At 31.6% G+C, this 13,176-nt stretch overlaps 1 protein-coding gene across 2 annotated transcripts in view; it reads left to right on the forward strand.

Annotated features, from left to right (window-relative positions):
- Pka-R1 (protein kinase, cAMP-dependent, regulatory subunit type 1) overlaps window positions 1–13,176 on the forward strand; it is a 225,419-nt gene that overhangs the window by 90,528 nt on the left and 121,715 nt on the right. The gene's annotated exons all lie outside the window — the stretch shown is intronic.

The following is a 13,176-nucleotide window of genomic DNA, read 5'->3' on the forward strand; positions in this document are numbered from 1 at the left end:
TTACCTTTTTTTTTTTTTTTTTTTTTTCATACGGAAGGCATTATTCATTTAAGCTTTTCTTTTATATTTTGGCTTTCAAAATATTTAACCTATTTAATGAACTCCTCTTTTGATGCTAAATCTTAATCCTTTTGAGGATGTGGAAATAAAGGCTTCGTGCCTATGTACTCCGTAAATTAAACTTCCTTGATTCTTGAAAATTATTGGATTATAGCAGATTTCACCACATTAGGAGCGGGATCATTTCGTGAAGGAATAACGTTCTTCGCTGCACTTTAAATTGCAAACTTCTAATTTTTGGTCGCAACGACTTACCATTCTTTGAACTGACATGATTCGAATAAAATTATTCGACAGTAATAGTGCCTCGGATATAGGCACCTTTCACCATTCCAATCCGATATATAAAACTAGACGACATAAAGAAATGTGTTACCACTCGGTAAAATGCAATAAATTTGCCTTTCGAATTTAATCGAATTGTGGAAAAATAGCGGCACCTAGAGCCACTAAATTTTAAACACTTTTAAATTAGTCTTCCTGCCAAACTTGTACACTTCGAAGCTCGAATTTTAAATTCTGAATTTTCTTTATTAATTTGATATTCTGTGCAATTTTAGAAACCTTTTTTCATTAAAAACTCAATGCTATAAGCTTTGAATTGCCACTCGGAAAGAGTTTATGTTCCAAATTGAATCAGAAAACAGCTGTATAAAAGAAGTGTTTTGCCAATCGACAAAATGCTATATATCTCTCTTTCGAATTCAATCAACAAACTCAACGATTTAAAAGAAATATGTTTCCGCTGCTCGAATTAAATTTATCTCTCACGCGATCGTGTGTTGTGATTTACTAAAGGGATTATAAGATATTTAATTTTTCTTTTAAATTTGTTCTGTTATTAATTAAAAACTAAATGATTTAAAAGCAATAAACGGAGATGCCTTTCCATTATTATTAATTACTAAGCTGAACCCGTGAAATTTCATTAGCTAGATTCTTAAAACAATTATGTATATTTCTTTTTTATAATAACTATTTTAGGCGGTTGGTAGCCCAGGTAGCTAATATAGAAAATAAATGAAATATTTCAAGCCCTTTCCCATACAAATCGATAACAGCATTTTTTTACCTTTTAGCAGCACCAGAGGTGCTAACGTTTTGTCCGTATCACTTTTGGGTCCTAATCACTGTTCAAATTGTTGCCACCAAATGTAATCGTGATGTAATACATTAAAAAATTAGTAATGAAGAATCTGTATTTATGTATGCAAGATTAAAAAATATGAAACTCAAAATTACTAACTTTAATTTCGCTTTATCATCTCCTTTCGGGGAAAAATAACCGCATTAGGTCATTTGCTTTGCCGTAAGATCTTGCCCAGTTGCTCTTCAGAACTTAAACAACGTATTAAACTCTTATATGATGAAATATTCCTCCAGTAGAATGGTGAAACAGCAGAGTACCTGGGTATAAACCCATCTCCGTCGAAAAATTTATACTTGCTAGCATATTATCAAATAGATTAAAGTTCTAAGAGTTTCGTAAAATAAACCATAGATGATCAGAAAATCTTATATGATGAAAAGCGCATTCACTTTTCTACTTGTTATTGTCTGCTAGCGCGTTTCACCACTTCGCTGTATTGTATATTGTTTCGACATGTGATAAGTTGTACATAAAATGTGAGGTGCATACCGCAGCCATAATAATAATATGTGAATAAATAATGTGTCTCTAGAAGTGGGTTTATTTAGGAATAAAATTATGTTGAATTCGGCCACGTCTGTTTGAAAATGTCATACTTGTATCCACGCTATCCTCAAGTCATCTACGCTGAAATATCATAATATAAATTTTATTTTTTAATTTCAATTATGTGACTTGAAAATTTTCATGGCCATAAACCATGAATAGAAACTTTAATATCTTTATATAATTCTGAAGGCTAATTTCTTGTATAAGGAACAGAAAGTTTTTTTTTTTTTTTTTTTTTTTTTTTTTTTTTTTTTTTTCCCTATTGTATTTGAGCATTTTACAGCCATCTGCAAATAGTTACGTTGATTCGCTTTTAGAGGACCGGCCCATTTTCCTTCAAAGTTTATTTTATTATTGTATTATATTTTAATAGTTTTTTTGATTAATTTCTAAAGTATATTTAAATTGCTTTACAGTAGGAAAATGTGGTTTTGTTTCATAATGAATAAATAATTATTAGTTTTAATAGAATCTCACGAATATGTAATAGGACTAATTTGATTTTATATTGAATATAACAATTTTTATTCGAGACTTTCAATACAATGGTTGTGAAATTTACATTGCATTATTCAAGCAAGAATCTCAAGAAATATGCACGTTTTCAATTATTTCGTCAAAAAATTAAGACTCAGAGTTCAGGAATATTTTTCTAATATTTGGAGAAAAAATTTCAAGAGTTTTAGAAACTTATATTTTCAAGGAATAGAAATTACAAACTTTTCAAAAATAGAACTATGCATTTAGATTATATATTATACACTGTTTCCTTCTAATATTTCCAAATTACACTTCTATATGTTAAGTCTATATGTTCTATATGTCGTTTTATACTCGTATGTTAAGATATGAGAAAGTTTATGAATAAAATGACGTGCATAGTGAAACCTAAAGGCTATGTTCTTGAAAAATTTCATTTTGTGTCTCGTCGAAAAGCACCTTTGTATATGAAAAGCACCTTTTGTATATGATATACAAAATTTCTCTTCTTTAGCTAACACTTTTTTTTTTTTTTTTCTAAAAAGTCTTTTCTGTCGGCAAGCCTTTTTTCTTTGAAGGGGTGATACGTAAAATCAAAAATATGAAATTCAAAATTTCTAACTTTAATTTGGTTACGCCCCCTTCCTGAAAAAACCTAGCCGCATTATATCATCTGCATTTCCGTAAGGGCTTGTCCAGTCGCTGTGCAGTAGTTGAACCAAAGAATTGAACTCTTATATACAGCCCTTTGCTGAAATGAAATTTTCTACTCCCTCTTGCCCTGCTAGCGTGATCACGGCTTCGTTGTATTCTCTGTTGTTTCAATGAGTGATAAGTTGTATATAAAAATATGGGGTGCTTCTCGCACCTATAGTGATGTATAAATCAAGAATATATGTAATCCTAAGGAATTATTCTTCAAGAAAATAAATTTTTAAGGTGAATATCCACTATCTGTGGTTTTCCAAATTCTATCCAATTATTACACATTCTATTTGCGTGCGGGCTAGATCTAAAACCATCTTGGCTATGATTAAGAAGTAATTTGAGCCATCATCTACAAAATTATAATGTGTATGTATATTCCAAACACTGTGGAAAAAGATAGCATCTAGAGCCATCGAACTTTTAATATACGTAGTATTCCACCCATACATGAGCACCTCGAAACCTAAATTTTGAATTTCGAATTATTTCTGATTCATTTCACATATTTAATGAATTTTTATCTAGCAAATACAGCAATTTGAAAGCGAAAAGTGGCAACAGCATTCGAAATAAAACACTTTTATCTCCGACGCGCCGGAGATAAAAAAAAATCAATTTTAATTAACAAATTTCATTACTTGAAAGCAATATGCTGCCACTGCCAGAAATAAAGCATGTTGCCATTCAGTAAAGCCTAAGATATTTAACCTTCGAAGTCGGATGGAAGTTGTTTAATCTTTCGATAAATAAAGTCCGACGCTCCGAAGTTTAATCTTCCGATAAATTTAAAATGGGGCATCGAAAATAAAGCTTCATCAAAAACAAATTTTTGCTTAATCACTGTTGCCATTCGCAAAATATAAGATTTTGCGATCTTTCAACTTTAATAAGCTAACTTCACTACAGTCAAAAGTCCTTAATTCGGACACCCATAATCCGGAATGATCTATAATCCGGACCTCAAAGCTAAAAACGTTCTGCGCATGCGCTGTGTAGACACGTGCGCATAGGCGTTTACGCGTGCGCGTAAGACCTTTACGACTGCGCATATGCGTGTGCGCAAGGGCAGAATACGTTTTCGCGTGCGCGTTTTATGTATAACGGACGGTATAAGCTAACATTATCTATTTCAGTTAATGTTGATGATTGCGTTGTTCCTTAATCTTCGAATTGGATCCGGCTTATTATTTTTTGCAGACTATAAGAGCAATTTTATAAAAGTAAACTTGAACTTTCGATTATGTCAAATAGAATTTCCGACGTTTGAGCTCCCAAAGGATCTACAAAACGAAAGTATGTTTCGATATCCTTCAAACAGAAAGTGGAATTGCTGCAAAAAATGAATAAAGACATGAAGAAGGTGACAGAGAGGTTAGTGAAAACGAAAAAATTTCGATTGACAAGTTAGTCGGTATTCTCGGCACAGCAATTACGGGACTTGAACAGCGGAACTTTGTAACTGAACAAGAAATTATGTATGTTTATAGAATTGAAGAGAAAGTATTATCACATAAAACGAAGCAACTTAAACAACTTACATTGAAAGAAATGTTTAATAAAATAAACAAATAAATATTAAGCTCTTTTTTTTTTTTTTTTTTTTTTTTTTTTTTTTTTTTTTTTTTTTTTGTTTTTGTTTTTGTTTTTGTAAATTTTGATACCCTTTAGATCATAATTGTTCTTTATTTCATAAATTACGGTTTCATATTTTTAATTTTAGAATTTCTGCATGCCATCTTACAAGATTTAAACTGATGATCTATAATCCGGAATCGCCGAAGTCCCGACGAGTCCGGATTAACGACTTTTGGCTGTATTTGAAAGCAACATGTTGCCACTACCGGAAGTAAAATAATTTTCACGTCCCAGTGTGTTGCCATTTAGTTAAAACCTAAGATATTTAACTTTCAGATTTAATTTGGAAGGTTACTGAGTAACACGCAAAGCGATTTAAAAACAATGAACAGAGTTGTTAAGAATATGTTTTATACTTTTTAATATGACTGATTAAACTAAAGTTACATTAACATCCAGAGATGACGAAATATAAATATTAAGTATTTTTAAGAAATGACCCTAACTGGACTCGTTAAAATCATTATATATATATTATTTTATCATTTATGATAATTGCTTTAGATAGTTTGCAGCTCGAGCGGCTAGTTTTCAAGGAAATAATATAGAAAATAAAAAAAATGGCAACCACTAACACTCTGTTATCTGTCGGAAATTCTAAAGATATGCTCTGTTTTTGTATATTTTGTGGTTTCGCTCTTGAATTTTATGTGGCGCAAGTGCGAAGAAAGCGACGCATAATAATAAAGCTCTAAAAACAAAAAAATCCAAAAAAAAAAAAAAAAATTACGTTAGCAGGAGTTAGTCTAAAGAACAGACTGGTAACGCCTCGGAAGTTGTCGCTATGCAAGCAAAATGAAAACAACAATAGCTGAAGCTATATTTCTATTAACAGGTTTCTCTCTCACATACAGAAAAATTCGGAACTGTAAGATTATAATATGGTAACTCGCAAATATTTATTGGGAAGAATTTATGCAAGAACAACCGATATTGCTAAAAAAGAGACTTGAGATTACACTGTTTCGTTTTTATTTACAAAATAAACTCTGGACAATAATGTGTCATAATGTTAAATAATAAATTTATTTCTTTGTTTGTTAATGTTAATCATTTTTAAGTATACGGGCTTTCTTTGTAGGTGTTGATGAATGCTTTACATAAAGTATGCCATGTCCCAAAAAATGTAGGCGAAAACCACGAAAACATAAAATTTGCGTGACTAAGCAATTCTTTTCTATTATGTGCTGACAAAGGCAGAGGGTGTGACTGAAGCGTTCTTACATTGAAAGAACACTGCTTATAGTCGAAGATATACTTCAGATAATTTGATTAACTTGGGGTTGGCGTGAGACGGAATGCTTTTCCAGTATTTCGAAATGAGTAAATTCTTGGAGTAATGGTTAGTCAATAATAACTGCGATATAGTCTTGATATAAATCTAGTTTAATTGATTTTTAACGTGGATATTTGTATTACCTAGTTAAAAAATAATAGTCTTCAAAATCGATAATTGTTGGCAGTAAATTAAAATTCTGTAAATTTTTCGTTAACAAACAGAATTACTAAAGATGGGACATCGAAAATAAAGCATTTTGGGGACATCAGTGTCTCAGTATTAAATTTTACTTAATAAAAAGATTTTTTTAATATGCCGAATCTCCTTGCCCTCTGCCCCTACTAATTTTACAGTTCGACATTTCAGACGGGAGAAATTACGCGAATAATTTAATTTCCGCCGCGGTCACTATTAGAACAAAACAAATGAAAAGTTTTCACGGATAAACAACTGGTAATTATCACATTGCTTCTTTAAAAGAACTTACATTCCAATAAGAATATTAGTATTACAGTGTCTAATCAGATATATTCTTTCCTTCTTTTCTGAAACTTGAGTTTCACAAGTTCTTACTATTGTTTCTTCTACTTAGATCTCAAATCATCCATTAATAATTAGAGAAGATGAATGTGAAGCTGATTCAACGAAAACGAAGACTGAATGAAGTAAAACTAAATGCTGAAATTTCTTCAGATATATTCGTACAATATTACAATATCTCCCACTAGTTATATTTTAAACTACTAAAAACGTTTTACAGAACACAGTTCAAAGTAGAGAAAGCTAATCTGATCTCACCGCGAATTCACTACAGTTAATAATAGCATTTAGTAAACAACTGAATTGACATGTGTTCCTCCAGCTCTTATAAGCTTTTTAATCAAGCACGAGAATATTCTGGTACTTTCTCGATCTTTCTGGATAGCAAAAGAGTACTTATTATTATGTTAAATGCGAGTGCTCCTATATTTTAATTTTTCAGGCGTAGCTTTCTCTTCAAATAAGTCTCGTGCTGCAATGCACGGGAATATAAAACAATTTTAATTACAGTTTCTACTAAAAATATCTAAATAAATACAAAAACCTGCAACACTCGTTCCCTTCCCAAGGACTGCACGTCCCGACAGTACAAGCCTGGACAGGAAGCCAAATTTACAACTAAGGCATCAATGCAATAATAAACACTACATTCCAAACAACATAAACAATAATTGCTATAAGTAACAAATCAAATACTGAATACAAATCAAATGAAATGAGTGCATAAATTTTACAAATTTAGAAACAAAAACAAATCATGGTCTTATATACTATTTACATTATTATATATGTTGCCGTGAACGACCGAAATTGGAGAATGTCGAGTTTCACCGGAAAATTTCAGCATTCACCAAATACGTCGGTGAAAGATCGAATATTGCATTACATGCTTGTACATTCGGACCCTCACCGGTGTATGTCGACAATCACAAATATGCTCTGGGGTAGGTTGAAAAGAGAGGAGTATATCTACACGCTGCCATTGCAAAAGGAAGTGTTCCACAAATAAATGCAGTTGTAAAAGCAAAGTCTCTTGTGCAATTCAAAGTGTCATAATAGTTTAAGTTGTAATAAATAAGATTTGAATCACATAATTTAGTAAGCTTTTGACTTTTATTATTTTCCTTTCTCATTTTGAATGTACTGTGTGTTTTAAGTTCTTATGTTCTTATTTTAAGCCTCAAGTGCGTTTTTTCGCGACTGAATTACGGAGAAGAAAATATAATATTCTTATATGTTCAACTTTCACCATTAGTAATGTCGACATTTACCGGTGTAAGTCAGAAATAAAAGTATTTGGAAAATATTTCGGACATACACCAAGCGACTATGGGATTGTTGACATTCACCGATGAAAGCCGACATTCTCCAGATTTCCATGTTTCACCGTAACATATACACTACGTGCTATGGCTATAGTAATGAGCTAACCTATCGTAATGAACGACTTTAAACTTAGAGCTCGATGACTTACGGATTGGAGCCACGACGTCGTTCAGCCTGTTTAGGACTGTGTATGGACCATCCCAAGATGACTGTAATTTCAGACAGAGTCCTTTCCGTCGAATCGGATTTCACAAACACACCTTGTCTCCTTCGTTGAATCGATGTTTAGTAGCTCTCGTGTCGTATCGGGTCTTCATCTTCTCTGTCGCCAAGTTGACTAGCTCTCGTGCAAAGTTGTCCATCACTTCATTTTGCGTTGGTTCACTATAAAAGTCTGAATCACTTTCAAATTGTTGCCACCGAATAATAGAGCCCTGCATTACATTTAAAGAAATTAAATAATGAAAAATTTGCATGAATGTATGTATGTTTCTCGCACTGTAAAAAAACAACGGTAACTAGAGACATAAAATAGTGAGTAATGTAGTCCTCCACCCAAATATGGGCATCTGGAAGCCTACGTTTGGAATTTGTTTTATTATCCATTTTATATTTTGTAAAACTTTAGCGAATTTTTGATTAGAAAACTCAACAATTTCAAAGCGTTCCATTAACATTAACATCGCGTGCATCTTCAAACGCGGATATTTTATGCGCGAGGGTTTTTTTTTTTTTTTTTTTTTCATGATTCAAATGTGAAGAACATGATATTTAATAAATACAGGTAACACATGAAACGTAAAAAAAACGCCCCTTTGGGCGCAATATAAAATCTAAAAACTTTCAGTTTTGAAGTCAGAAACTCTACGTTAAGTACTTTAATATGCAAGAATTTGATTATATTTTTTAATTAAGTTATAACTATACTTGTTAACTTGGTGGAAACATGCGATTTTTAATTTATTGAACCATTTACAAAAGGCAACATTCATTATTTAAAAACTCAACTTTAAATATTACTAATTAAATAAAACGTGTAACTAAAATTAATATTTACTTTAATTAAATGTTAATATTAGTTACGTACTACTGTGCATGTTTAGAATTTCTTTTACAAGATTTTTTTATTATCTCTACTTTTAATAAATATTTTTAATAATCTCTTCGTTATAACAATTTGTTACATTTGTTTTTATAAAAATTTTCATTTTTTAAATTAATTAGCAATATTTAATATCCGATTGAAAACTAAACTGGAATTTTCGTTTCGTATGATAATGTATAGTTTTTACATGTTTCTCTGAATTTTATGGTTCCAATTAGTTCATAAATTGAGAAAGGACATAAAATCTTACACAATCTTTTTAATTCTTGAAAACTAGTTCTACATTCTCTGTGCCCCGAATTAGAACGTTTTGTGCATTATTCAAGTTTACATCTTACAAATCTTTCTTTTTGAAAAATATAATTATACTCTGGAGTTGATTTAACAATATTTAGGCTGATTTAAATCATTTGGTCATGTGCTTAATACTTAGAAGAAATGTAGCTGTTCCACAGTAGACTATCGAGCTATTTAAAGAGTTTATGTTTTATTTATAATGATAGTATACGATAAAGAAATTCTACTTTTTATTATTGTATAGTACAAAGTCTATATATTCATCATTGTATTTTCTATTTGACATACTTTTTAGCTTAACGTGTATTTTTAAGTGCAGTAATGTGATCACGTTTGCCCACAGTTCTCATGATAACATTAACCGAATGTTAACATTAAACGATGAGAAAAAGTATTCTTCAAAACAGCAAAAAAATTTAACTAATTTAATATAAAAATAACTAAAAACATATAAATACTTATTTTCACAGCATTTTAATGGAGGGGGGGATTCGCTACCCTTGGCTTGTCTGCAAGCGTCACACAAAAGCTCATTTAAGAGTTGTGATTAATGTTTTTGTAAATTATTTGATCAATTTCATGCCCCTGATCTTAATACTCGGAAGGTGTTTCTTCTATCAGCATTTATACAGAATTTACCGATTTCATGTTTATGTTTTTCAGAATACGACGTGATGTGGCCCACCAGCAGCCGAGCGTTAAAGTTGCTAAGCAAAGGCAGTTCGGTCCGGGGCTCGAATCTTGGCAAACTAGCTGCTTGCATGGGCGTTTTCATGTTTTTCCACAAGTGTAATGCGTATACGAGCCAGTTTTCCTTAGAAAAATCCTCCACGAAGGGATCTCTCCCGTTAGACAGTTATCCCTCGACTGCTTTACTATAATTAATATAAACCAAACTACTACACGTGGTGCTTGGATTTATTTCAGAAAGCCCCTGGCAGATACCTGCTATCTGAAGAAGGGAGACCAGTGTCGGATCGTTCTTCGAAATCAAGAAACATCCTCCCCGAAACTAAACAAAAGGTTCCTTCACTGTCTAATTTTAAAAGGTTGACTAAAATAAAAATCAAGTAGTTTATTGTCTTTTAATCCTTTACTTGGTGACATTTTTCAGTCATTTTTGGCAATTTTTAAACTTTATTTTGGCTTTATTTGGAGAATTTATTTCGGTTTGAAATATTTATTGTATAACATTTTGATCATATTAACCGAATTATTGATCGCAATAAGCCATGTATTTTCCATATTTTTGTATGTAAACTGGTTGGACTTGAACAATTCGATAATAGTATCCAAATGATAATATTAACCGCGATCATATTAAGCGGCGTCTATTCTTCGGTTTTATACAGACTAATATTTCTGCAATAGACTGTAATGCTTCCTTCGGTTTTATTCCTATTTTCAAAGTAAGAGCAAAATAGCTGATTTAAAAACCTTTTCACTTTAATCCTAACATTTAATATTCTTTGCTTGATATTCTCGCATATGCAATTTATTTTCGCATTGCGATATTTTATTTTTGTTTCAGTAAAATGTATTTCAGCAATGTTCACGAATATTTTATGTGGTCCGTGGCAACACTGCTACATCTACAGACTCGTCTTATTGGATAACAGCTGTGACGAATTTCCTCTGAAGTCCATTTTTAAATTTCATGCACAGTTTGCCCTTTCCTTTTAATCTTGGTACGAACAAGCTAAATACGTAACATCTCTGTTGCCCCGGTAACAGACCAATTTCCGGATTTTATTCGGGAGCTACCCCACGCTTCTCTTTCTCGTGCTAGTGAAATCTTTGGCTTCATAAATGAATAAATGAATATTTAATGAAAAGCAACTAAAAAAATGATTTACTTTCACGTTCCTTATAAATTGGACGAATTTTGTAATACAAAAATGAGCAGAAAATGTAGTAAAAGTCTTTATTTATTTAAATAATTTGTTATTATAAAAAGAAAATATATACAATGATCTTAATGAATCCACCTAATGCAATTTCACGGGTCCACCTAGTAATTAAAAACAATTGTAATGAAACTGGCGGCTATTGCTTTTAAGTCGCTTACTTTTTTTTAATTAATAACAGAATCAATTTGAAACAAAACGTAACTATTACCTTATGCTTTGCGGTACGGCAACACACTGTCACGCGGAAGAAAAAAATTATTCTAGTAGCAATACATTTTTTAAAATCCTGAATTTGTTTTATTAAATATATTGTGTTTTGCCATGTGGCAACACATTTCTTTTATTAGTCCAAAAGGACAATTTACCAAGAAGGCCTATTAATTTCCGTTTTGGCATTTTGCGTCGATTTCTTACATTGTAATAAAATAACGGTACCCAGACCCATCAAAATTTGAATAACGTAATCTTCCATGGAATATGGGCATGTGGAAACCCTAATTTGAATTTGTTTTATTATCGACTTCATATTTGTAACACTGCAACGAATTTTTGAATAACGAACTAAACGATTTCAAAGCGAGCAATGACAACACTGTACGGAAAAAAAAAAAAAAAATATTTAATCCCCAGCGCGCGAATTTATGTATCGGAAATTCTAAAGATATGCTTATTTTAAAATTATTTTGCGATATTGCTGAACTGAATTTTATGGTTTGAGTACTTAGGACATGATATTTAAAAATAAACGTTACACACAAAATGTTAAAAAAACGCCCCTTTTGGACGTAATTTAAAATCTGAAACCTTTCATATTTTTTTCTTCATTCTTTCTTCATTATTCTTTCTTGCTGAGTTTTCTGATTAAATTTGAAACAGAAATACCTTGCTCTTTGCCGCCTGGCAAAACAAAGTTTTTTTTACATGAGTTTTTAATCAAAAGTTCCTTGAATTCGTACAACATATGAAATAGATAAAAATCAAATTCGAAATTCAAAACTGGGGCTTCGAGGTGCATAAGTTTGGGTGGAGGACTATGAATGTTCAAAATTTGGTGGCTTTAGGTGCCGCCGTTTTCCTACAATGCGATGAAATTCGAACGACAAATATATTGCATTTTTGCCGAGTGGCAACAGAATTTTCCTTATATGGCTGAGTTTCTGATTATATTTGAAATAAAAATACATATCTTACGTTTTGCAGGCTGACAGCTCAAAGTTTTTAAATCCCTGAATATTCAATCAGAAGTTCCTTACATTTTCGCAAAATAAAATAAGAAATAAGTTCAAATGTCGGGCCTGGAGGTGTAGATGCTAGTGTGCAGAATTACGTGTATTCAAGATCTAGTAGCTCTAGATACCACTATTTTCTATAATGCGAGGAACACATATAGATTCTTCATTGTTTAACAGTAGAGATTAAATTCTGAACTTACACTCCCAGTTTTAATATTCTTTAAAGTAAAGTCATTTTCATTACTGTGTGTGAAAGTGCTCTGAAGGCATTACATCGAATATTTTTGTCATAGCTGTATATAGTAATAGGTGCAGTTGCAATTACTTCGTAATTTGTAACTGCAGTTGGTTTTTGTGATTATAATAACAATTTAATTGCAAGTTATTTTGTGTTACAAAGTACCGTATTTCTTCGTGCATTACCCTCCTTTTTTACTAATTCTGTCGTCCAAAAAATGAGAGGGGGTAAATTAATCGAATAATTTCATTCCGAAGGAAGTGATTACAGTAAGAATATAACAAATGAAAAATAGTAATGAATGAACTGCAGATTACTGTCACAATTTCCTCTTTTTAAAAGAAACATACATTCTCGTAAGAGCGCAATAAAAGTGAAAAATATTAGCATTAAAATATCTATTAAGATATCTTCATTTCTGCTTCTCTGTAACTTGAGTCTTACCTGTTCTTACTGTTGTCTGTGCTAAACTTTAAGCCTCAAATTGTGCATTAATAACTAGAATAGGTAAATGGGAAAATAAATGTCATTTCGTGTTTGTTTCCTCAAGATCGCTCGGTTCTTGTATTAAGCTGGCATAATATTCAATTGTTAGAAGGGAAAGGTTCGGCGTGACCTTCGCATGTAGTTTCCAAGCGCTTGTGTTTGTTAGTAAGATGAAAATTAT

Source organism: Stegodyphus dumicola, chromosome 10, assembly GCF_044657685.1.
Source record: "Stegodyphus dumicola isolate Sdum_Otavi_A_Nest chromosome 10, ASM4465768v1".
Taxonomy (NCBI): Eukaryota; Metazoa; Arthropoda; class Arachnida; order Araneae; family Eresidae; genus Stegodyphus; species Stegodyphus dumicola.